The sequence below is a fragment of the Triturus cristatus genome, chromosome 6 (genome assembly GCF_964204655.1).
Source record: "Triturus cristatus chromosome 6, aTriCri1.1, whole genome shotgun sequence".
In the NCBI taxonomy this organism is placed as follows: domain Eukaryota; kingdom Metazoa; phylum Chordata; class Amphibia; order Caudata; family Salamandridae; genus Triturus; species Triturus cristatus.
In genome coordinates, this window is record NC_140589.1 from 1,208,911,290 (window position 1) to 1,208,935,266 (window position 23,977).

Sequence of the window (23,977 nt, forward strand, 5' to 3'; positions counted from 1 at the left end):
ACAGTCTCACCTCGCCTCATTCATGGAATAAGCAGGTTGTAAAGAGGGATGTCAAGTCAGCCTCCAGAAGCAGACTCACGGTCCCTCTCGCTGCCTCAGAACCCCGGCCTTCTCACGCTTGATGGTTATGATTTGCGATGGTATGTTCTGGTATTTTTAACAATTTCGTGCATTATGTACTCATGGAAGTTGAATTTAGCCATAATTTCAAAATCTGATATGAATCCAACCTTCATGGACCAACATTGGACATCACTGCCAGAAAGGGCCTCTGTGGTGGTCTGGTAACAATGGCCCCTTTCAATATACATTGGCTATGAGCATGTGCGTTGTCAGACTCTCTCTCGTCGTGGTGATGCCTGGGGATGCCATTGGGCCACGTACAGGCCTTCAGACTCTATGTTAACTAGATTTTCATTTCTGTGAGGAGGTTGTTTTTGATGCTATGAATGAATTCACATATGTCCAGAAAGCAACCAGCAGCTACTTGTAAAGTGTTCATTAGCTTTCACACTAATTTGTTTTTCGGTATATAGTTCTCTGATGAAACAGTGTGCATCTTTGAGTGCAGTGCAGCGAAGGGTGAGTGATGTCTGTGTGCGTGCAGGTTGAGCAGTGTGCCTGTATGAGTCCAGGGTGAGTTATGTGGATGGGTGAATGCAGGCTTAGTGAACCCCCTGTAGGTTGTTCCAGCTCACTCGCTACACTCGCTCGCCACAGTGCAGTATTTACGCCTCACCACTTTCAAATGTCACCAGCCGCCACTGCCAGTTCGTGCTTCATTTGATGATAATAGTTGGGAGCAGGAGCCATGTGGCTAAATAAAATCAAAAACCCATTGAATAAATGAATCGGTCCGCTGGACCCTGGTTTTTCCTTACATAGAAAACTATAAAATGAATATAGGAGTAGGACTAGTAACCGGGGATCACAGTTCATAGAGGGTCAGAAAGGAATGGATGCAGGACGACGGGAGCCTGATCAAATGTCATAATTGGTGAATAATAATGGCACTAACTCAGCTGTGACCAAGGTATTTCATCGTTGAGGCCCGTCAAATGGGTACCTAAACGGAACACCCATCGTTGCTCTTTTTCAAAAAGACCATACTCGGAGTTTAGTTGTTCTATGACTGTCCATTTAAGGTCATCCACACTGTGATTCGTGGTTAAAAAGTGGTTTGCCATTTTTGTTGTGCTCTTTTTACAGCGAATATTGCTCCTATGTTCGCCAATGCGTATTTTAACCTGTCTCGTGGTCATTCCGACGTATTCCATTCTGCATGGACACGTGATCAGATATATCACGTTCCTGCTGTTACAATTGGTAAACTTCCTTTGCTCCCAAGTCGTACCGTTGAGGAAGGTGATGTGAGTGCTTTTCTTAGTTTGATTGCACGTACTACAAAGGCCACATGGATGGTGCCCTTGGATAGGTGGTAGAGTACTGATGGTGGGGTTTCCTGCTGGTAGTGTACGCGGTCTAGTGTGGACCAGAATGTCCCTCAGGTTTCTACCCCTTTTGTGGGAGAACATAGGTTTAGGGAAATTGAGGCCCCCGCAGTTGAGGATCTTCCAGTTCTTATTTATGATCTTAGACACTTGGTTGGAGTGAGTGTTGAAAGTGGTCACACAGATGGGCCTAGTCTCTTGCTCATGTGGCGTATGATCTTCTAAAAGAGAGTTTCTGTTATTGTTTCTAGCCCGTTTTAAACCTCTCTTTACAATGGGTTCTGGGTAGTTGCGTTCTAGTAGTTTTTTCTACAGATCTTTGGCTTGTATTTTGAAGTCTGTTAGATCAGAGTAATTCCTTCGTAGGTGAAGGAATTGACCATACGGGAGGTTGTCCCGAAGGTGTCTGGGGTGGAAGCTAATGTGCGGATACTCCTAGTAGGTCAACATGTTTCGATGCAGCAAGGCATCTTCGTCAGGACAATAACATGACATTAAGTGATGTCTAACCATAAGTCTTAAAATGCAAAAAGAGGTGTAGTGACCTGTAGGGAAAAAAAGGGAACAATACAAGACAATACACACCAGGCGGGCAACTAGAGACAAATTTCAGGGGGGGCTGAAAGAGATTTCGGGGGGGCTAAGTCTTCCAGCCATAGGCAGAGTGGCTGTAAGAAGGGGTGAAAACACAACAAAAGCCTCATTAACGAGTAAAAAGTATTTTAAAGAACTGTGAAGTACTCAGGTGCGGCTGCAATTAGACGGACGCCAGCCCACGAGGCTGTCTCAGCCGGGCTGACACACATGACGGGGGGGCTGAAGCCCGGTGAGCCCAATGGGTGTTGCGCGCCTGATACACACATAAAACATAAAACACACACTCTATCGATTGGTGAGCAGCTTTATGTTGAAAATAAGGAAAAAGTTGCGTAAGTCTGATACATACTTATGTATATGAGAAAGCAATGCCTCATGAACCTCAAGAACGGGTGGATAGGGCGAGGTAACTCAGTGCTAGCAGGGGAAAAGGGAGAAAGAGAGTCTTTTACCTTCTACATTCTGGTCATGATGGAAACGAAGAGTCCGCTCCCCAAGACGGCTGTGCCGTACTTCGGTCCCCTTTGAAAAACCCTGGCTCAATGTGAGTCCATCCCGCGGTTTCGCTGTACTGCGGGGAAGTGCTGAAGGCACTCTATTTATGCGGGCAGTGATTAGTGAGAACCGGAGAAATGGTATCACCTGGATCGTCAACCAAATGATACTTCCGGGAGCGCGCCACCACAGAAACTAGAGCGCTGACCTCGTTTGGTTGTGGGTTAGCGGAAGTGAGTATTAAAAAAGCATGTGGTGGCGGCATAAATTATGTTACCAAAAAAAAAAACATCGTAAGCTTCTAGAAGCGGGGCCAATGAGCACGGTAAAAAAATTAATAAAATAAACTTATTTAAGACAATGGCAAGTATCGGTATTTTCGAAAGATAGCAGATAATGGTGTGCTGAAAGCGTGAAAAGGGGGCGGGGCATGACCATGGTACATATTTACTGTTCCAACAAGCGATCGATGCATATAGCGACACAATGCTGTCCCAGTGCTGGCCAGTTGGTGCTTCATTTGATGATAATAAGCTTGGTTGGGAGCAGGAGCCATGTGGCCAAATAAAATCAAAAACCCATTGAATAAATGAATCGGTCCGCTGGATATAGGAGTAGGACTAGTAACCGGGGATCACAGTTCATAGAGGGTCAGAAAGCAATGGATGCAGGACGAAGGAGCCTGATCAAATGTCATCATTGGTGAATAATAGTGGCACTAACTCAGCTGTGACCAAGGTATTTCATCGTTGAGGCCCGTCAAATGGGTACCTAAACGGAACACCCATCGTTGCTCTTTTTCAAAAAGACCATACTCGGAGTTTAGTTGTTCTATGACTGTCCATTTGAGGTCATCCACACTGTGATTCGTGGTTAAAAAGTGGTTTGCCATTTTTGTTGTGCTCTTTTTACAGCGAATATTGCTCCTATGTTCGCCAATGCGTATTTTAACCTGTCTCGTGGTCATTCCGACGTATTCCATTCTGCATGGACACGTGATCAGCTATATCACGTTCCTGCTGTTACAATTGGTAAACTTCCTTTGCTCCCAAGTCGTACCGTTGAGGAAGGGGATGTGAGTGCTTTTTTTAGTTTGATTGCACGTACTACAAAGGCCACATGGATGGTGCCCTTGGATAGGTGGTAGAGTACTGATGGTGGGGTTTCTTGCTGGTAGTGTACGCGGTCTAGTGTGGACCAGAATGTCCCTCAGGTTTCTACCCCTTTTGTGGGAGAACATAGGTTTAGGGAAATTGAGGCCCCCGCAGTTGATGATCTTCCAGTTCTTATTTATGATCTTAGACACTTGGTTGGAGTGAGTGTTGAAAGTGGTCACACAGATGGGCCTGGTCTCTTGCTCATGTGGCATATGATCTTCTAAAAGAGAGTCTCTGTTATTGTTTCTAGCCTGTTTTAAACCTCTCTTTACAATGGGTTCTGGGTAGTTGCGTTCTAGTAGTTTTTTCTACAGATCTTTGGCTTGTATTTTGAAGTCTGTTAGATCAGAGCAATTCCTTCGTAGGCGAAGGAATTGACCATACGGGAGGTTGTCCCGAAGGTGTCTGGGGTGGAAGCTATCATATAGTAATAAACAATTCTTCGCCGTAGGTTTAAAATGCATGCTTGTTTTTAATCTACCTTCATCTGGGTAGATGTTCAGGTCAAGAAATACCAGGTTTCTGTCCGATGACGTGTGAGTGAACTTCAGGAAGGTGTTCTGTTCATTCAGCCAAGTCATAAATGTCGTGACTGATTCAGAGTCACCCTTCCAAATGACCAGAACGTCATCAATGTAACGCTTCCATAAAATGATGTTGTTATAGAATGGATTGTGCTGATGGAGTATTTTTTGTGATTCAAGGTGGTGTACGTAGAGACCCACTAGGCTCGGCGCAAAGGTGCTCCCCATGCTGGTACCGTGTTTCTGTAAATAATGCACACCCTAGTACATGAAGAAGTTTTTCTTGAGGGCCAGTGTGATGCATTCCATGACCATATTCCTAGGAGTGTGATAGTTCCAGATGGTGGAAAAAAGAACCTCTTCTATGATATCAAGGGTCTCATCATGTGGCAAGCTAGTATACAGGCTTTCAACATCTAATCCAAGTAGGAGATGTTGTGCAGGATCAAACATGAGGTTTTCAAGTAGTTGCAGGACTGCCTTGGTATCTTTAAGATAGGTGTCGGTATTCTGAACCAATGGCCGGAGAAAAGCGTCTGCGAATTTTGAAAGAGGCTCAAGTATTGAGCCAATCCCTGATACGATTGGGCGTTCTGGGGGATGCTCCAGATTTTTATGAATTTTGGGGATGGTGTAGAAATAGGAAGTTCTAGGCGACTTTTGGATAAGAAAGTCTGCCTCCTTCTTGGATATCCAATCATGGCCTGTGGCTTCTTTTACCATCCCCATGATACGTATCCGGATCGCCTCAGTTGGATCAATTTGAAAGGTGAGTTATACATTTGTGAAGTGTATTATGCGTTGGCTTTGTTTTTAAAGGTAAAATATAAATCAGGAACTTTGACATGTTGTAATGTATTTAAATGTTGTTTGATATAGATTCTGTATAGTATTATGTGTATTTTGGAATATGGATTACTGATTATGGTAGTTTGTTTCAGGGTGTGGATATGTATATTTGTAGTATACTGCATAATTTTAGGTGTTGCTTTCAAGTTAGTAGTGTATATGTTCAGTTAAAGTATTAGTAATTAGACTAGTTTTTATAAGAGTTTAGAGAGGTATAGTTGAAATATACCACATCATTTTTAGTGTTTAATCTTAAATTTGAATTATGTTCTGTGAATTTATGAGGTGTACATAGTGTTAAGGTATAGATATATCTATGCATGTTTTCAGGAATATGGTGTGACTTATAGCAGAGACATGTGAACGGTTGCTGCTTTATATTTGGCTAGATGTAACATTATACGTAGTTGTAAAATGGTATAGCTGCAGAACAAAAGTGAGATGTGATATATGTTGGTAGAGATATTATCACTCAGACACCTTGTATGCAGTACCGGCTTGTGGTGGGAGGGCTGCCGGGTGCTGACGTGGGGTGGGGGTAGTAAACTGCGGAATAAGGCAGCACAGAGGTAAGTACACAAACAAATAAATAAATTGAATTTCGTTGCGCGAGCTGCATCACATTTGGCGATGCAGCGTGTGCAACGCAATTTGTTTTATGGATATGTTTGTGTACTTAGCTCTGTGTGGTCATATTCCGCAGTTTACTACCCCCCACCCCACATCAACGCCCAGCAGCACTCTCACCATGGGCCGGTACTGTCCATGCAGACCTCTAACCAGCTACATACTACTACTGATTCACTTCTTTAATTATCCAGGTAGTACCTATGCAGTACAGCAACCCCCCCTGTCATTCCCCATGCACTCCTCCAATCACCCATCGCGCAGCATGTAGTTTTATAATCACTCCCCTAATATCGAAGCACATATAGATTCAGCATCTACTCTCTTTGCAGTATTGTAATCATCCAGGGCCCGATTCACAGAATTACTTAAGACAAAATCCTAAACTTACTACCAATTTGGTATTCACAGAAGGCACTTACTCATTTTGGTATTCACAGAAGGCACTTACTCATTTTGGTATTCACAGAAGTTAGGAGTCCTAACTTTAGGACTCCTAAATGCCTTCTGTGAATACCGAAACTCTTAAAGTTAGGATTTTTCTCCATTTAGGAGTAGTAAAGTTAGGAGACCTAACTTTAGGACTCCTAAATGCCTTCTATGAATACCGAAAGTCTTAAAATTAGGATTTTCTCAGTTTAGGAGCAGTAAAGTTAGGACTCCTAACTTTAGGACTCCTAAATGCCTTCTGTAAATACCGAAAGTCTTAAAGTTAGGATTTTTCTCAGTTTAGGAGTAGTAAAGTTAGGACTCCTAACTTTACTACTCCTAAACTGAGAAAAATCCTAACTTTAAGACTTTCGGTATTCACAGAAGGCATTTAGGAGTCCTAAAGTTAGGACTCCTAACTTCTGTGAATACCGAAATGAGTAAGTGCCTTCTGTGAATACCAAAATGAGTAAGTGCCTTCTGTGAATACCAAAATGGTAGTAAGTTTAGGATTTTGTCTTAAGTTAGTTGTGTGAATCGGGCCCCCAGTCACTACAATCCTCAATACACTATCCATGCAGGCCTCTAACCAGGTATACACTACTGATTCACTCCTCTAAATAACCAGATAGTAGTCATGAAGTCCAGCAAACCTGTCACTTCCCATGCACTCCTCCAATTACCCATCGAGCAGCATGTAGTTTTACAATCGCTCCACCAATACGCAAGCACTTATAAATTCAGCATGTACTCTTCTTGCAGTGCTGTAATCATTCAGACACTACTTATGTACTCATGCAATGACCCAGGCACTGACATATGCAGTGTATAATCCTCTGTGCACTATCCATGCAGACCTCTAACCAGGTACACACTACTGAGTCACTCCTCTAATTAACTAGGTAGGACTCATGCAGTCCAGCAAACCCCCCTGTCACTCCCATGCACTCCTCCAATCACCCATCCAGTAGCATGTAGTTTTCCAATAACTCCGAGAAGATCCAAGCACGTATAAATCCACCATGCACTGTGTTTCCAGCACTGTAATCATCCAGTCACTATCCATGTACTTATGCAATTAGTCAGGCAGTAATTTGTGCACTGCTACAATCCTTTCTGCACTATCCATGCAGACCTCTAACCAGCTACACACTACTGAGTCACTCCTCCAATTGCCCGGGTAGTACCTATGCACTACTACAATTGCTCTGTCACTCCCCATGCACTCCTGCAATCAGCCATCCAGCAGCATGTACTTAGCCAAACATTCTGCCAATACCGAAGCAGTTATAAATTCACCATGCAGTCTCTTTGCAGTAGTGTAATCATCCACTCAGTATGCATGTACTCATGCAATGATCAAGGCACTAAATCATAGACTGCTATAATCCCCTAAGTACTAGCCTTGCAGTACAGTCATCACCCTGTCAGTACCCATGCACTCCTCAAATCACCCATCCAGCACCATGTAGTTTTCTAATCACTCTGCCAATACCCAAGGAGTTAAAAATTCACCATGCACTCATCATTCAGTATTTTAATCATCAAGTCAGTACCCATGTAGTGATGCAATGGTCCAGGCACTAATACATGCACTGTTACAATCCTCTGAGCACTATCTATACACTCCAGCCATTGCTCTGTCACTATTCATGCACTCCTCCAAATACACAGCCAGTATCATGTAGTTATCCAGTCACTCTGACAATACCCAAGCACTTGTGAATTCACCATGCACTCTCCTTGCAGTACTGTAATCATACAAGCAGTACCCATGTACTCATGCAATGATCCAGGTACTAACCATGCACTTGTACAATCACCTGTGTACTATCCATGCTGTATTCTAATCTCCTGCACACTACTCATGCACTCTTCCAATTACCCAGGTTGTACTGTTCCACTGCTCTAATCATTGTGGTAGTATCATTGTATATATTTTTATATTTAAAAATGTGAATATTTCAATATAATTATTGTAATTATACTAAATTGTTCTTAAAACTTTTTTACAGATATTTTGCATAATTATTAAGACTGAGTTGCAATGACAAGAAAAGAGAAAACAAAAACACAACAAAGAAAAGAGTCCTATGTAAAGAAAACAGGAAAGGAGCAATTAGATCAAGTACAACATGGATCCTTAAAGATAAAGCTTTCTGGTAAGAGAAGTAAAGAATTTGTGAAAAACATTTTAAAGAGTCTAACACATTTTGAAAATAAAGAAGAGAGACACATAAGATGTACAGTGAAACAAAAGGAAAAGAAAAATGTACAAGAAAGTGCAAAATTGGATTGTGAGAAAAAAAATATGTTGAAAGGAGGAAGAAACAATTTTTAGAGAATCAAAAAAGATTATATAAAAATAGAGTCTTACAAAATTTGTTAAAAAATCAAAAAAGAGATCAGCATTTTACAAACAAAAAAAGGATATTCTAAGCGTGATTGAAAAACCATTTGAATTGAAAAGAAAATTGTTTATCTTAGTTTTAAACAGATTGAAAACTTTAAATACAATAATGAAGTCTATGCAAGACAAATGTAAAAAGAATTGTGCATAGAACTAACTTTTGTAAAATATTCTCTGGGTATGGAAGCATACTTCTAGTACGGAACCTTTTTTTAGTGAAGAAAGCTATTTTCAACAAAATATATTCGTTCACGCAGTTGATACCTGTGGTCGTAGTTACGGACTTAAAAATGGTTCTCCAATTGAAAAAGAAAAGATGGTTCATAGAAATGTTAAAGAAGTAATAGCTGAGGAAGTGAAAGAAAGATGTACCCAGGCTCCAGTGTTTACATGGCATTGTAGTAGTATTTGTAGCATACGACAGGAATCTATTCATATATTACTAAATTTATTAAGAGAATATGGGGAAAAAATGTGAAACAGAATATTAAGATATAACAAGGACTGGATCCTTGCAAAGTGAGAAAAAAATACAGGGCTGCAAGGTCCTTCTCTGGCTTGTCCTTCTAGGAAAGTGTGTCAAAGTAGTTTTCATCATTTAAGAATGTTAGCTCTACATCATTCAGAAATTCGGAAGTTAGTTAGAAGATTATACTACGTGAAAAGTCCTTCATTATGTCTAAATGAAATTAATACAGCTCTTTTGCATGGTTCAGTTTGTGATGATATAGAGTTACGTTTCTTTGCTGGTCAAGAGGAGTGTAGAGAAAGTGAGAGTTTGTTAAGTGTAGGTGTTGACGAAGAGATGGAAGATAATACTGATGTGAAGTTTGAAAAGGAAATTACAAAGTTTAAAGTAGTTTCTGGTGAAATTCCCAACTATGGTGCCAATTCCGATCCGGTAAAAAAATTCCCCGTCCGACTCGTATCCGGATTTTTTTCCGTCCGAATCGTCAAAGTAGCGTACAAACTGCCAAGTACGATTCGAACGGAAAAAAGTCCATACGAATCGCATTGGGAAGATTTCCCCACACGTCCTCGGGTCGGGAAAAGTCACCGACACGTCCCCGGTCGAAAAACCCACCGTGCGGAAAAATAAAGTCCGACAGCGCAAGTACGATCCCTCCCGTCCTCCTCATTTCACAACCGTACGCAAAAAACACCGTCCGAACCGAACTCCCATAGCAACCATGGAGACATGTGCCCGCATACGCGCCGAACACCCCACCACCCCCCCGCCCGCGTATGTACGCACCGAACCCCCACCCCAGCAGTGCATGTACGCCCCGAACCCCCACCCGTGTATGTACGCCCCCGAACCCCCACCCGTGTATGTACGCACCGAACCCCCACCCGTGTATGTACGCCCCGAACCCCCACCCGTGTATGAACGGACCGAACCCCCACCCCAGCAGTGCATGTACGCCCCGAACCCCCACCCGTGTATGTACGCCCCCGAACCCCCACCCGTGTATGTACGCACCGAACCCCCACCCGTGTATGTAGGCCCCGAACCCCCACCCCAGCAGTGTATGTACGCCCCGAACCCCCACCCGTGTATGTACGCACCGAATCCCCACCCGTGTATGTACGCACCAAACCCCCCCCCCAGCCGTGTATGTACGCACCAAACCACCACCCGTGTATGTACGCCCCGAACCCCCCCCCCAGCCGTGTATGTACGCCCTGAACCCCCACCCGTGTATGTACGCACCGAACCCCCACCCGTGTATGTAGGCCCCGAACCCCCACCCCAGCAGTGTATGTACGCCCCGAACCCCCACCCGTGTATGTACGCACCGAATCCCCACCCCAGCAGTGTATGTACGCCCCGAACCCCCACCCGTGTATGTACGCACCGAATCCCCACCCGTGTATGTACGCACCAAACCCCCCCCCAGCCGTGTATGTACACACCAAACCACCACCCGTGTATGTACGCCCCGAACCCCTACCAGCCGTGTATGTACGCCCCGAACCCCCACCCGTGTATGTACGCACCGAACCCCCACCCGTGTATGTAGGCCCCGAACCCCCACCCCAGCAGTGTATGTACGCCCCAAACCCCCACCCGTGTATGTACGCACCGAATCCCCACCCCAGCAGTGTATGTACGCCCCGAACCCCCACCCGTGTATGTACGCACCCAACCACCACCCGTGTATGTACGCACCGAACCCCCACCCGTGTATGTACGCACCAAACCCCCACCCGTGTATGTACGCCCCGAACCCCCCCCCAGCCGTGTATGTACGCCCCGAACCCCCACCCGTGTATGTACGCACCGAACCCCCACCCGTGTATGTAGGCCCCGAACCCCCACCCCAGCAGTGTATGTACGCCCCAAACCCCCACCCGTGTATGTACGCACCGAATCCCCACCCCAGCAGTGTATGTACGCCCCGAACCCCCACCCGTGTATGTACGCACCCAACCACCACCCGTGTATGTACGCACCGAACCCCCACCCGTGTATGTACGCACCAAACCCCCACCCGTGAATGAACGGACCGAACCCCCCCCCCCAGCCGTGTATGTACGCACCGAACCCCCCCCAGCCGTGTATGTACGCACCGAACCACCACCCGTGTATGTACGCACCCAACCACCACCCGTGTATGTACGCACCGAACCCCCACCCGTGTATGTACGCACCAAACCCCCACCCGTGAATGAACGGACCGAACCCCCCCCCAGCCGTGTATGTACGCACCGAACCCCCCCCCCAGCCGTGTATGTACGCACCGAACCACCACCCGTATATGTACGCACCCAACCACCACCCGTGTATGTACGCACCGAACCCCCGCCAGCCGTGTATGTACGCACCCAACCACCACCCGTGTATGTACGCACCCAACCACCACCCGTGTATGTACGCACCGAACCCCCACCCGTGTATGTACGCACCAAACCCCCACCCGTGTATGAACGGACCGAACCCCCCCCCCAGCCGTGTATGTACGCACCGAACCCCCCCCCCAGCCGTGTATGTACGCACCGAACCACCACCCGTGTATGTACGGCCGTACCCACACCCCACCAGGGAATGTACGGACCGTGCCCCCACCAGTGCATGTACGGACCGTACTGACGCGAAAAACACACGTACTGAACCAGGACAAACCATATTTACACAAGGAGAGTCAATTAGAGTTTCCCCACACCACCAAACATGCCCAACAACCCCACAAACATCACATACACTGACCTGCAACTGCCAAACTGCCAAACAGAGGCCCAAAACTCAATCACTCCTCATAACACACCCACACAAATTTCAAACACAACCACACCCACAAATGGACCAATAAAAATGGACCACACACACAAACCATGAGCCTTAGCAACAGACCCACTGCTGCCAGAGCCCACAGACGACCCACACCACCATACTTGAACCTCACACTTGCATACCTTCACACAACCACCTACACAAACACCCCCTCATCACATTCACACACACACCTCCACTACCACACCCACACACCCACAACCATCCACACCCACACCCCCACAACCATCCACACCCACACCCCCACAACCATCCACACCCACACCCCACGCCATGTCCACCACCAAGAATCCAAAGTTCACAAAGGAGGAGCTGGAGATCCTTGTCGACGAAATCCTCAGAGTCGAGCCACAGCTCTTCGGAACATTGGTCAGACAGACCAGCATATCCGAAAAAACGGCCATGTGGCAGAGGATTGTCGATTCTGTGAATGCTGTTGGGACCACTAGAAGGACCAGGCACGAGTGCCAATCCAGGTGGTACGATCTGCGGAGAACGGTCAAGAGGAAGATGACTGACAATCACAACCAGGGGAACATCACTGGAGGAGGGCCGCCCCCCAGACCGGTACAATACCATCCCTGGGAGGAGAAGGTGATGTCCACGCTGGCGGTGGAGGGACTACACGGACTACCAGGACTCCCAGACCCTGGTGAGTACACAAACAACTCACCTCACATGGGGGGGATGCCATACACAATCAATCATGCATGCCACCCCCCCCAAGCCACCACCGGACACAACAACACTCCACAAACACACACATGCCACTAGCGCCTCCATGCCCCATGCATCAATCAGGGCCATGCCAAGTCACAGGCCACACAAAACACCAACACAACACAGGATGTGGCCGATGCTGGGAGTGGGGGCATCAAAACTAACATTGAGCAACTCACAAGCACACAACAATGCCCTCAGCCCATATGGCCCAGGGCACAGCCATACAAACTGTGTGTACCCACACAGTACTGTCTTGCCTGCAAATGGTGGCTGCCATGCAGGATGACATGGGTCTGAAGGCACAATTTGCACATAACAGCAGACAATGAAGATGCATCGCTCTGATAGAGTCTCAGCACACACCGCCACAGCAGCAGCCTACACTCAGACACACTGCCCAATGGGTGCCCGGAGAACAGGAACTAACTCACATGAACAAGCCAATGGCCATTCAAAGACCGACTAACTGTGTGTGCCCAGGAAGCTGGCCTGAGGTGACAGAGGGTGACAAATAGAGGGAGGGAGAGGGGGAATGAGAGGGAAGGAGACAGAGGGGGACACAGGGAGACAGACAGAGGGAGGGAGTAGGGTGACAGAGGGAGACCGACAGAGGGAGGAGGGTGACAGAGGGAGGGAGGAAGGGAGACACAGGGAGACTAAATCACCCTTGGGTGGTGTGGCCATGTCCACTCGTCAGCCGGTGGACTGTGTGCATGCAGACAAGGTCTGGCAGTGCCTCAACCCCCCCCTACCGTAGATGAAGACCGGTCCATGTGTCAATATGTGCACGAGTCCATCCGTGCTGCAGGCACAGACCTAACCACACACCCAGTATACCCACCCACTGTGTCGGTAAGAACCCTGTCACAAATGCTTCAGTCACCTACCTGCAACATCAAATTGCCTTGGCAAAACACCATTTGGCCACGTACAGTGCAACACGTAAGGCGCCTCTGCATGGCTCGCTACGCCCGCACACCACACTGCTGACTGTGTACCCAAATAGATGCATCAACTAAGATTGTGTCACACATGCGTAAAGCCCTGACAGCTGTGGCCAAGGGACATACCCATGCACAAGTGCACTGTGAGAGGAATGCAAGACAGATCCAACTACCCAGAGGAAGAGTGCCAAATCAGAAATGCATGAAACATGGATGCCACATGTAACACTGTTAACATTGTCTCTCTCACACACAGGTCAACGTCGACGATCACCCCCCAACACTGGGGGGGAAGTCTCACAGGACCAGGCTCTGCGGGATGAGGACCCCACCGCCAGCGACGACTCTCACCACTCCGTGGATGACCCAGACCAACCTGGCCCCTCTGGTGTCCAACCACCTGCAGCACCTGCGTCAGGTACAACTGTGCCAACCACCACCCCCATTCCTGCCACATCCCAGGAGACGTCCAGGAGCCCTGCCCGCACACGACCACCCAGCCAGTCTGCCCAGGAGGGACACGGTCCTCCGGGCACCCAGGAGGAGGCAGGCGGCAACGCAGATGCCATCCCTCAGGGGTCCCGGAGACCCGATGCGCCCACAACGGCAGGCCAGGTGCACGTGGGCAGGGGTGGCGTGAGTGGAGGACGGCGGAGGCGCGAACCTGACCAGGGAGCTCAGGACCCGGTAGTGTCCCAGGTCAGCAACATCCTGGATACATACCGGCGTGACACCAGGGGCATGGACCAGATTGCGTCCACCCTCAATGACATCAAGGGGACCCTCCAGGAGATGAAGACCCTGCAGGCCCAGCAACATTCCTGTCAACTGCAACACCAAGGAAGGATGGAGGATAGACAGGCTGAGCTCGTGGCGGTGCAAACCCAAATGACCGGTGTACTCCGTCGGATTGCCGACAACATGGGCAACCCTCCCTGTGGCACCAGGCGAAGGCCATTACCAGACACAGGGAGGGATCAGGAGGAGGAGGATTCATCCGACGGAGCGTCACAGACATCGTCACGGCCTACTTCCGAGGGTCCCCGCAGGAAGGTGGGTCGTCCACGAAAAAGACTGTGAGAGTCAGCAGAACATCACCATCTCCCAGGTCACCTGGCCTGGCACCTGGCCCTCTGGCCCAATAGCAGCACATGACATTCTCTGCCACATGGACTTGCTGGTCACTGTCTGACCTATGTTGACGAAGACTGTGGCATGGACTCTGACATTTCGCTACGGCAAGGATACCAACTCCCCCAGTGAACTTTGGATTCTACACTCCCGCTGTGCACCTCTTGTCATCCCCACAAACCCGTACCCCACCACAAATAAATTAATCACACTTACAAGATGATGCCGTGATTCTGCATTATTACAATACATGTGTGTGTCGTAAAGTCAAAGCATGCCTGATCTCAGAATTAACTCCAACCATCCAAACCGTGGGGTCTCAGTCTTGCCCAGGACACACATGGGTCCCAATGTATCATCTGATACAGACATGGAGTACCATACTCACCTGTGCTGGGCCCAACCAGCTGAGTGGTTCCCGCAAAACTGTGGCTACAGACACATTCAGGGGAGTAACAGTCATGCGCAGAGGTCAGGGATCATGTGGAGTGACCTGGCTTGCCGCTCCCAGGTATGTCTAGACATGTGTCCCTACCATGTCCTGCATGCTAGCGTCAGGCGGATGTTGAGAATGGTGGCTAGGCCAAGGTTGGATGCATGGAGATGCCAGAATGCAGTTTTGGATCACAGTGCCACATGGTTGTGTTGGGGTTGTGGGCTGCATCATGAGTGTGGGCGTGGATCGAGAAGGTCATCCTGCAGCTGGCTGTGAATCATTCCCCCCATCCCGTTTGGACGTTGATGTGGCCTGGTTGCCCGATGCAGTAGCAGAGCTGTGCAGATGCACTCCGGATATGGACAAGTATCATGGGAGTCGTAAGGCACATGTCCGTAGACTGCAGGGTAGGATTCGACACGGATGTTGTAGTTGCCCTGGGGGATGGTCTATCTTGCCTTGAGGTGGATGGAACTGTGCATCTTGTGCATAATACAGTTTCCACTCCCTGACAAACCGCTAGCATCTTGTCACTCTACACATAGACACATATGCACCACCTCTGAAAACTATGCCAGACATGCCGCACGCACAGTGGCAACAGGCCACCATTGACAGGGAAGAGGCAGCTTGGAGACAGAGGGACAAATTTATTAGTCATGTGTGTTGGAATGACAATGATACTCTGTCAACACATACACAGGTCATGTGGATGAACATGTGGGAGCAACACTGGCACCCCCCATTGCAACACAGATGCTGGTATTCCATTGAACTGGCACACAAGTGACGGATAACAGCTAAACACCCCCTGCTGCCACGGAGAGGCTGCTATACACCATTGAGGCCCTGATGGGGCAATTACACACCATGTGAACCCGGTGCAACCTGTATGTTTCCGAGGCCAGTGTTACACACATTGATGGCCTCATCACAATCCCCAATCCCCTGACACATGACAGTCACCAAGTCTGACCATGGCTCCAGGTGAAGCCTGCCCCATGTCATGTTCCCCATGTAGGATCCACATGTATGCAAATTGACCACACATGAACCGGAGAAGTGCACACAGACTACAAACAATTTACACACCCAAAACGCCGTGAGGCATCCCTTACCCTAAGGAGATTTCCAAACTTGCCCGTGCATGTGACGCAGAATCAGCACATGTTGCTGTGTTCATGAGGAGTAGCAGGAGCACAACAATGCCACCAGCAGACAGCATGCCCATGGACCTGTGGAAGAGAGACACACAAGGAGTCAGCCCAAAGGAGCACATCCGCAAGCATGTACTCAACACGTATCATGTTGTCAACATGACAGGTGACAATGATGACTCTCTGACAACATCCTTCCATTGCGCCATCACTCGAGTGACACTTCAATACACACCACTGACTCACTTGGCAGACATGCAGATGGACACACACATTGCAACACATGCCACACACGGCCCAATGCGTGCACACTCAGACACTGGAACTCACCACTAAGCAAAGAAGTTGCGTATGAGCCGACTCCGCATGTCCTCCACAGCCTCCTCCTCCTCCACATCACTTGCCCCGTCACCAAGGCCTTCATCCTCCACGGGTGGATGGTCCTGGTCATCTTGATCCAGTATGAGTGGAACAGCTTCTTCCACTGCCATGTTGTGCAGCATGCAGCAGACGATGATGATCTTGCACACCTTCACCGGGGCATATGGGAGTGCTCCGCCGGTCTTGTGGAGGCACCGGAATCGGCTCTTCAGAAGTCCAAACGTCCTCTCAATGACTCTCCTGGTCCGCCCATGGGCGTTGTTGTAGCGGTGCTCGGCAGCCGTGCTGGGGTTGCGGACAGGCGTCATCAGCCATGGCATGTTGGGATAGCCAGCGTCCCCTACAAGGAAACATCATGGACAGAAGTGTGTCAGCACAGGCAGTGAGATTGGAAGATGACGCCAAACACTGAACTGCCAGAGTCTACCCACCAACAATACATGCTCGCTCGTTCCGCAGCTGCAGCATCATTTCAGGCAGCCTGCTACGCCTCATGATGAAGGCATCGTGTGCTGATCCTGGAAAGCGAACACAGACATGTGAAATCACCATGTTGGACAGACACACCACAAGGGCATTAATGGAGTGATAATGTTTGCGATTCCTATACACCACCTCCTGTGCCTGTGGTGGTACCAACGCAACATGTGTCCCATCTATGGACCCAATGACATGGGGCATCCCTCCCAGGGCATAGAACTCACGCTTGACATCTGTCAACTGCTCACGAATTGGGAATTTAATGTACTCATCCAGGTGAACCAACATGGCCTCTAAGAAATCATGCAGAACACGGCTGAACATCGTCTGGGACATGCCCCCGACGTCAGCAATGGTATGTTGGAACGTACCCGTGGCAAGGAAATGTAGGGCTGCCATCACCTTCAACTTGGGTGTCAGTGCACTGGGATACCTGTGGCGCGGGAGGAGTTGTGCTTCCAGCCGGCCAGTCAACTCATCAATCAACCGTTGGCTGAATCTGTAGCGGCGTATACAGTCCCGTTCATGCAGGGCTGCCATGTCTGGCATACGTCGAGGGAGAGGCGGAGCCCTGCAGTGAAATGGAAGGAACACCGAAGAGTGAGCGCTGTACAACGACATTGACAATGCACTGAGCACATGTTAAACAGCCAATACACAAATGGCACATTCTGAGTCAGGTCTGTGCCACATTTCCTGGACACGTACGCCAGTCAGGTGACACTCCTACCAAGGGACAGCCACTAACGGAGTGGGGCAAGCTCACGATGACATGGCATGAGACTAGCTGTGGGCCAGTGTAAGTGAACATGCACACGCATCACAGGATTCACAGACATCCACACATGTGCAGAAGTAGTATGCGTATGGTACAGACAGGTTGGTGGATGCGATATGCACTGGTCACATGTCATAGGAAAAGGACAGCCCACACACATTGCCTTGGAGGAGTACATGTCGAGACAGAACATACATAGAGAGCATGTGGATATGTACTTGTTTTGATACTCAGTGTAGTTGCATACATACACACCTCATGGCAGATCACATATGTGGGCTGGTGTGCGGAACAGTGTGCCATGGCCATCAACACACAGACACATGTTGGCAGCAGCAACTGCTGATGCATTGAACCACACACCTACAGCAAAATCATGGAAACACATGCCACACACATGACATGGTTGCAGCGTGCAACGCAGCCATACACATGTCATGTGTAATATTGCGTGTACCTGGCATCAGGGGACAGGTGCGGGTGTCCGTGACAGGGACATGCAAGTGACTCATGGCTCCACTAGTGTGTACGACATGCACACATGTCAAAGGAGTGCAGGGGATGTGTGGTACAATGCGCACCATCACACACGACATGTGTACACAGCTAATCGTACATATGCTTTGCCCACACCTCAGGGGTAAAGTGCCACATCACATCCTGACACACCTGTGTCACACACATGTGGTATTGCACAGACAATGCATTGGTGTCCACCCTTGGCAAAATCTGACCGCTCCATTCCTGTCTGTGTGCAGCCTGTCACCACTGACAGGTGTGAAACGCACCGTACATACGCTCTGAGTGCGTGTATAAGGTCCCTGGGCCAATATGGGCGCTGGCGTATGCGTACGCCACAGTAGTACGGACCGTACAAGCGCTTGTACGGTCCGGATCCCAATATGGGCGCTGGCGTATGCGTACGCCACAGTAGTACGGACTGTACACGCGCTTGTACGGTCCGGATCACAATATGGGTGCTGGCGTATGCGTACGCCACAGTAGTACGGACTGTACACGCGCTTGTACGGTCCGGATCACAATATGGGCGCTGGCGTATGCGTACGCCACAGTAGTACGGACCGTACAAGCGCGTGTACAGTCCGTACTACTGTGGCGTACGCATACGCCAGCGCCCATATTGTGATCCGGACCGTACAAGCGCGTGTACGGTCCGTATCACTGCTTGTGGGGTGCCCTAGGGCGTGGAACGCACCGTACCTGTGTGTAAATGTATGAAATCACATAGGGGACACATGAGGGACAAGTATAAGGGCCTAAATGCATGATGGTTGCCATGGAGACTGAGTTAGAATTTTGAATTTGAGCACCAGGTGCCCAGCAGAAGTCAGTTTGAAAGAATCTACATTGTTGCAAAGTGGATGTTGACTTGACATCATCATCAAAACTGAAACCATGCAAAGCCACACACTGGGGTAGGTTTGAAGGGATTGGATGAAACGTAGGATGCAAATGTGACTGACCAATCAATCTGTACTCCTGTACATGAACAGGCCAGCCAGGCATATATAAGGCAGCCAGGTCCCATGAGAGAGCACTTGCCTGCACATCCATTCATCCATGACCACTGCTGCTGATAGTGATTCCTCTGGCACCATGTCCAGGACTGTGGAGAGGTCACAGCCATTCACCCAGGAGGAGAACCTTGCCCTGATAGATGTGATCCTCCCACAGTTCCAGAGCCTGTATGGTCGACCAGGGGTTCAGGTGAGTGCAGACTCCACTAGCTTACACTGTGCCCCTTTTGTGTGACAGTGAATTCTGGCATTGTGTCCATGTGTGACAGACATGCACTGTTGTTTAGAGTGGGTCCCAGGGTGTGGAAGGCCTCATGTCACCCATGCAGAGCATGCTGTGTTTCCTGTGTGCACTTCTCACTTGCATAGTGCCTACTGTGACAATGAATGCATGGTGCATGCCACATTCTGCCTGCATACTCCTCCTGGGGATGTTGTTTCCACAGTCCTGATGTGATCCTGTGTTCCCCCCAGTGTGACAGGTGACAGTACCCATGGATGTGTGTTTGTTCAGTGTACCTGTGCTGTGAGTGTCCAAAGGCCGTGTTCGTCCCCTGCACATTGGTGTGTGTGTAAGTCCCCTGTCATGTGGGTGAGTGCATATGGGGAGTGTTGCACACAAGCAGCATGAGGGATGGATATAGCCTGGCCATCCAATGTGAGCAGGGAGCAGTGCTGTGTGCATGCCGTGCTGAGCCAGCCCCACACCTGTGACACCCCCCGTCTACTGGCACATGGGCAGAGTGAGGTGTGTACCCACAGTTGGCAATGCCATGTGATTGTCCTGTACCTGTGTGTGTCTGTGTACTCTGCTGAGGTAGCATCAGTGTGCTGGGGCAGGTGACTGCTGTGAGGTGCTGTACATAATCCTGGTGTAGCCTGTGAGGCACAGTGTGATCCCTGGTCAGTGAGTGTGTGGTGCCCCTCATGCCACCCGTGTACTTTCAATGACACGTAGTGCATTTGGCCTTCCACAGTGGATAATGTCCCTATGACAAAGGTGCAATGAGTTGCATGCATACCATGGCCTGTTCATAATGAGGATTGTACTATATGTGTGTCTCTGTGTCTTTGCTCATGTGGATTAATGTATTCTCACTTTTGCATCCTCACAGGTAGGCGCCATTGCCAAGGGCGAGATCTGGAGGGAAGCCGTCAGTGCCGTGAGGGGTACAGAGGGTCGGAGGCGGAGCCTGTCTCAGGTGAGGAAACGCTGGCAGGACATCCGGTGCTGGACGAGGAGGATTGCACGGCTCCTGCTGGGGGACTCACCTGAGAGCCGTAAGAACCGTGGGCGCCGTCGTCTGACCCACATCCAGAAGCGTGTGCTGGCGGTGGTCTTCCCCGATATGGACAGGCGCCTACAGGAGAAGCAGCAGCAGGAAGGGGGTAGGTACATGTGTGTCAGTTGTGTGTCCCCAGCCAATGTAAGTGCGCAGTTGCATGGATACACTGCCAGGGTTTGATTGTGCAGTGCGTCAACTTCTCCCCAAAGTAGCCCGGTGCTGTTCTCACTCCCTCCCTTCCCCTCCTTGCCATGTGTTCCCTGGTCTGTGTGTAGCCACTCTTGCACAAGGTTATTTAGGCAGGCTGTTTATGCTGGTGCCCAATGCTAGCAGCATCATGTGTGGGGGTGATGTGTCACAGGTCTGGGGACCTTGTGTGTGCCATGGCCAATTTCAGTCATTGTGGGGTCCATGTCACTTGGCAATGATTGTGAATCACGACATAGGGGTGTGTCTCCAAAGTGTACAGCCTTCCAGCATGCATGTCCAATTGTGTGCCCTCTGACATGATGTGCCTGAGTGGGAGGCCTGCTAAGTGCAGGGACGGTTGCTTAATTTGCAGTCATGTCCATCCTGGACCATGGAGGAGTGTGGGCACTACTGTGCCCTGGGGCACCTCTTCCTAGGTATCATGTGCGTCATCAAACAATATGGACATTCACTGTGTCTTCGCCAGGGGTTGGGTAGGGTGGCATTGAACCCTGGGCTCAACTGTTATGACCTACAGGTTGCTACATGTGTCCACTGTACAGGGGGACCCATTTTGCTTGTGCATACTCACAGTGGGCATTACCTGTGTGTGTTGTTAAGACAATCTGATGATGTTTGCTTGTCAATGATGTGTGGACAGGCGCACGAGGGGCAGTGTGTGTACAGTCATGAATTAGTGGAGGCCATGTGTTTTCATCCCAGAGTAAGGGGTGTACATACTTTCTCCGTCTCCATGAGATTGTCTCAGGTGTGGGTGGTTTGTGCGTACAAGGCCTACATGTCAAGAGCTCCATCCTCCTTGCTGGGTTTGGCCTGTGTGTGATGTTTGACTGGACATACGCTCAAGGTGCAGTGACCCGGTCATGTTTGGCATGGTTTCATGTATTGCCTTTGCAGCATGTGCCAAGAGTAAATGGATATGATTCCTGCTCATCTCTTTTTGACGACGCAGTGTGGTGCAGATGCTGTGCACATTTGTCCCCAGAGGCTGGCTCCTCTGTAAAATTTTAAGTGAAGTGATTTGCTGTTGTGTCATGCTCTCCATTGTTTCTCAGTGGCATGGTGGGTCGACAAACTGTGTGTTCCATGGCCTACATGTGTACATTGTTTTGTAGGTGTAACTCCTGTTGCTTTTCAGGCTATGCAATGTGACCTATGTATATTTGACTCATGTGACATATGTGTACAGGTGTCTGATTATCTCCTGTCTCTTCACCTTGCCCACAGCATCGCCGGGGGACACGGAAGGAGACACTAGCACGGACCGGGAGGAGGGATTGAGCACCAGTGCCAGCAGTGCTGTCCTGTCTGGCACATGGAGTGGCACGGAGGCCGAGGGGAGTGAGGCAGAGGACCTGTTGACTGCCAACACAGACTATGACGCAGACGGGTCCGAGGCTGAGCTCCCAGAGGTGGCGGAGTCTGCCCACCCAGCTGAAGGCAGCCCTCCACATCCCCCCGCCACCTCATTTTCCATCACCGGCCTCCCACCTGCTCGTGGCCCTTCCCTCCGTGCTCGGCCCCACATGTCTCCTTCCTGCCAGGCACCGCACCCCCTGCCCCTGTCACCACTGCTGCGGTGAGTGCAGAGTCTGTGGACATCCTGAGGCAGTTGCAGGTTGGTCAGACTGCGATGCTAAATGTCCTCCATGCCCACACCCAGGTGCTGACCTAGATGGAGGCATACATGGAGGGCATGTCGGCTGCGCAGTCTGACCAACGGCAGTTGCTGAGGTCCATAGACTCCACACTGACTGCAGGACTGGATCTCCTGCAGCGCTGCCTACCCCCCCCTACCCCTGCCCCATCCACAATTCCCACTCCCGTGCCTGTCCCACGCACATCCAGACGTCAGCGTGCACGCACCCCAACAGACACAGGCACCACACCAGCAGGGAAGTCGAAGCGCACACCTCCTGTCACGCACACACAGGGTGATGTAGGCACACCCACTGGGTCGGGGGGAAACGTACAACACGCAGCCACAGTGGGAGTCCGCAGTCCACACAACCCACTCCCTCCAAATCCACTCCCCTTAGCTCTCCTGGCCAACAGTCGGTGACAGCATCATCCACTGCAAGTGTGCCCCCCAGCCCCAGGATGACACCACCCCGCAAGCGGTGGAGGCGGGACCCTGCCAGGGGAGTTCAGTCCCCCACCCTGTCCACACCCTCCCCCAGTGGCGCTGCGACCCATCCCTCTGCCCCCCCCCCTCCCTGGGGCCTGTGGTTCGATTGGGTGCGGGGGAGTCGCTGGGGGAACTTGCCGACGTGTGCAGCGCCATTCTGTCCTCCACCTTTGGCGCTGGCACCCCCCCTGTGGCAGGATCATCCCTCCCTGCACCCACAACACCTACCCTTGCCCCTCCTGTCCCTGCGGTGCCTGTTTCCACCCTCCCCCCTGATGCCCCCTCTTCTGTGGATGAAATGGACATGTGAACTGTGCAGGCAAGCTAGGGGACACACGTCCCGATGTGTACCCCCCCCGGACTTTGCTGCTGGCCTGGCCCATGGCCCTTGTACATAGTGGACATTTTCTCAGAGATATTTTCCTGCTGAATAAAGCCTTTTCTTTTGGTTTTGCACACTGATGCTTTCCTGGACTTGCTGTTGGTGCTGGTGCTCCCTGAGTTGGGGTGGTGATAATGTGTTAGGGGTCTGTGAAATGTTGGAGTGTGCTGCTCATGGGGTGTACCCTGCCATCTGCGTGCCATCACAAAGGTCTCTGCCAATGGTATTTGGTCATGTTTGCTCTCACTGTATGGTGACATTGTCCCAAGGTGTGTTCCATCCTCTGTGGAGCAGGCCATTTTCCCTGCAGGGTGTCTCCCAAATGCTGTGCTGTGCTGTGTCTACATTTCCTGGATGTGTGAGGGTTGCCTTTCAATATAGCCATGCTGGCTCAGCGAAGGCTCCACCTGCATCTGGGGTATCACCCTTGTTGGTCACTGAACTTGTTGATGGGGTATATTGTCTTATGTCTGGGCACTGCTGGGAGGACTCTGCACACACCCCTCCTGTCTCTGGCCACTGCTGGGAGGACTCTGCACCCACCCCTCCTGTCTCTGGCCACTGCTGGG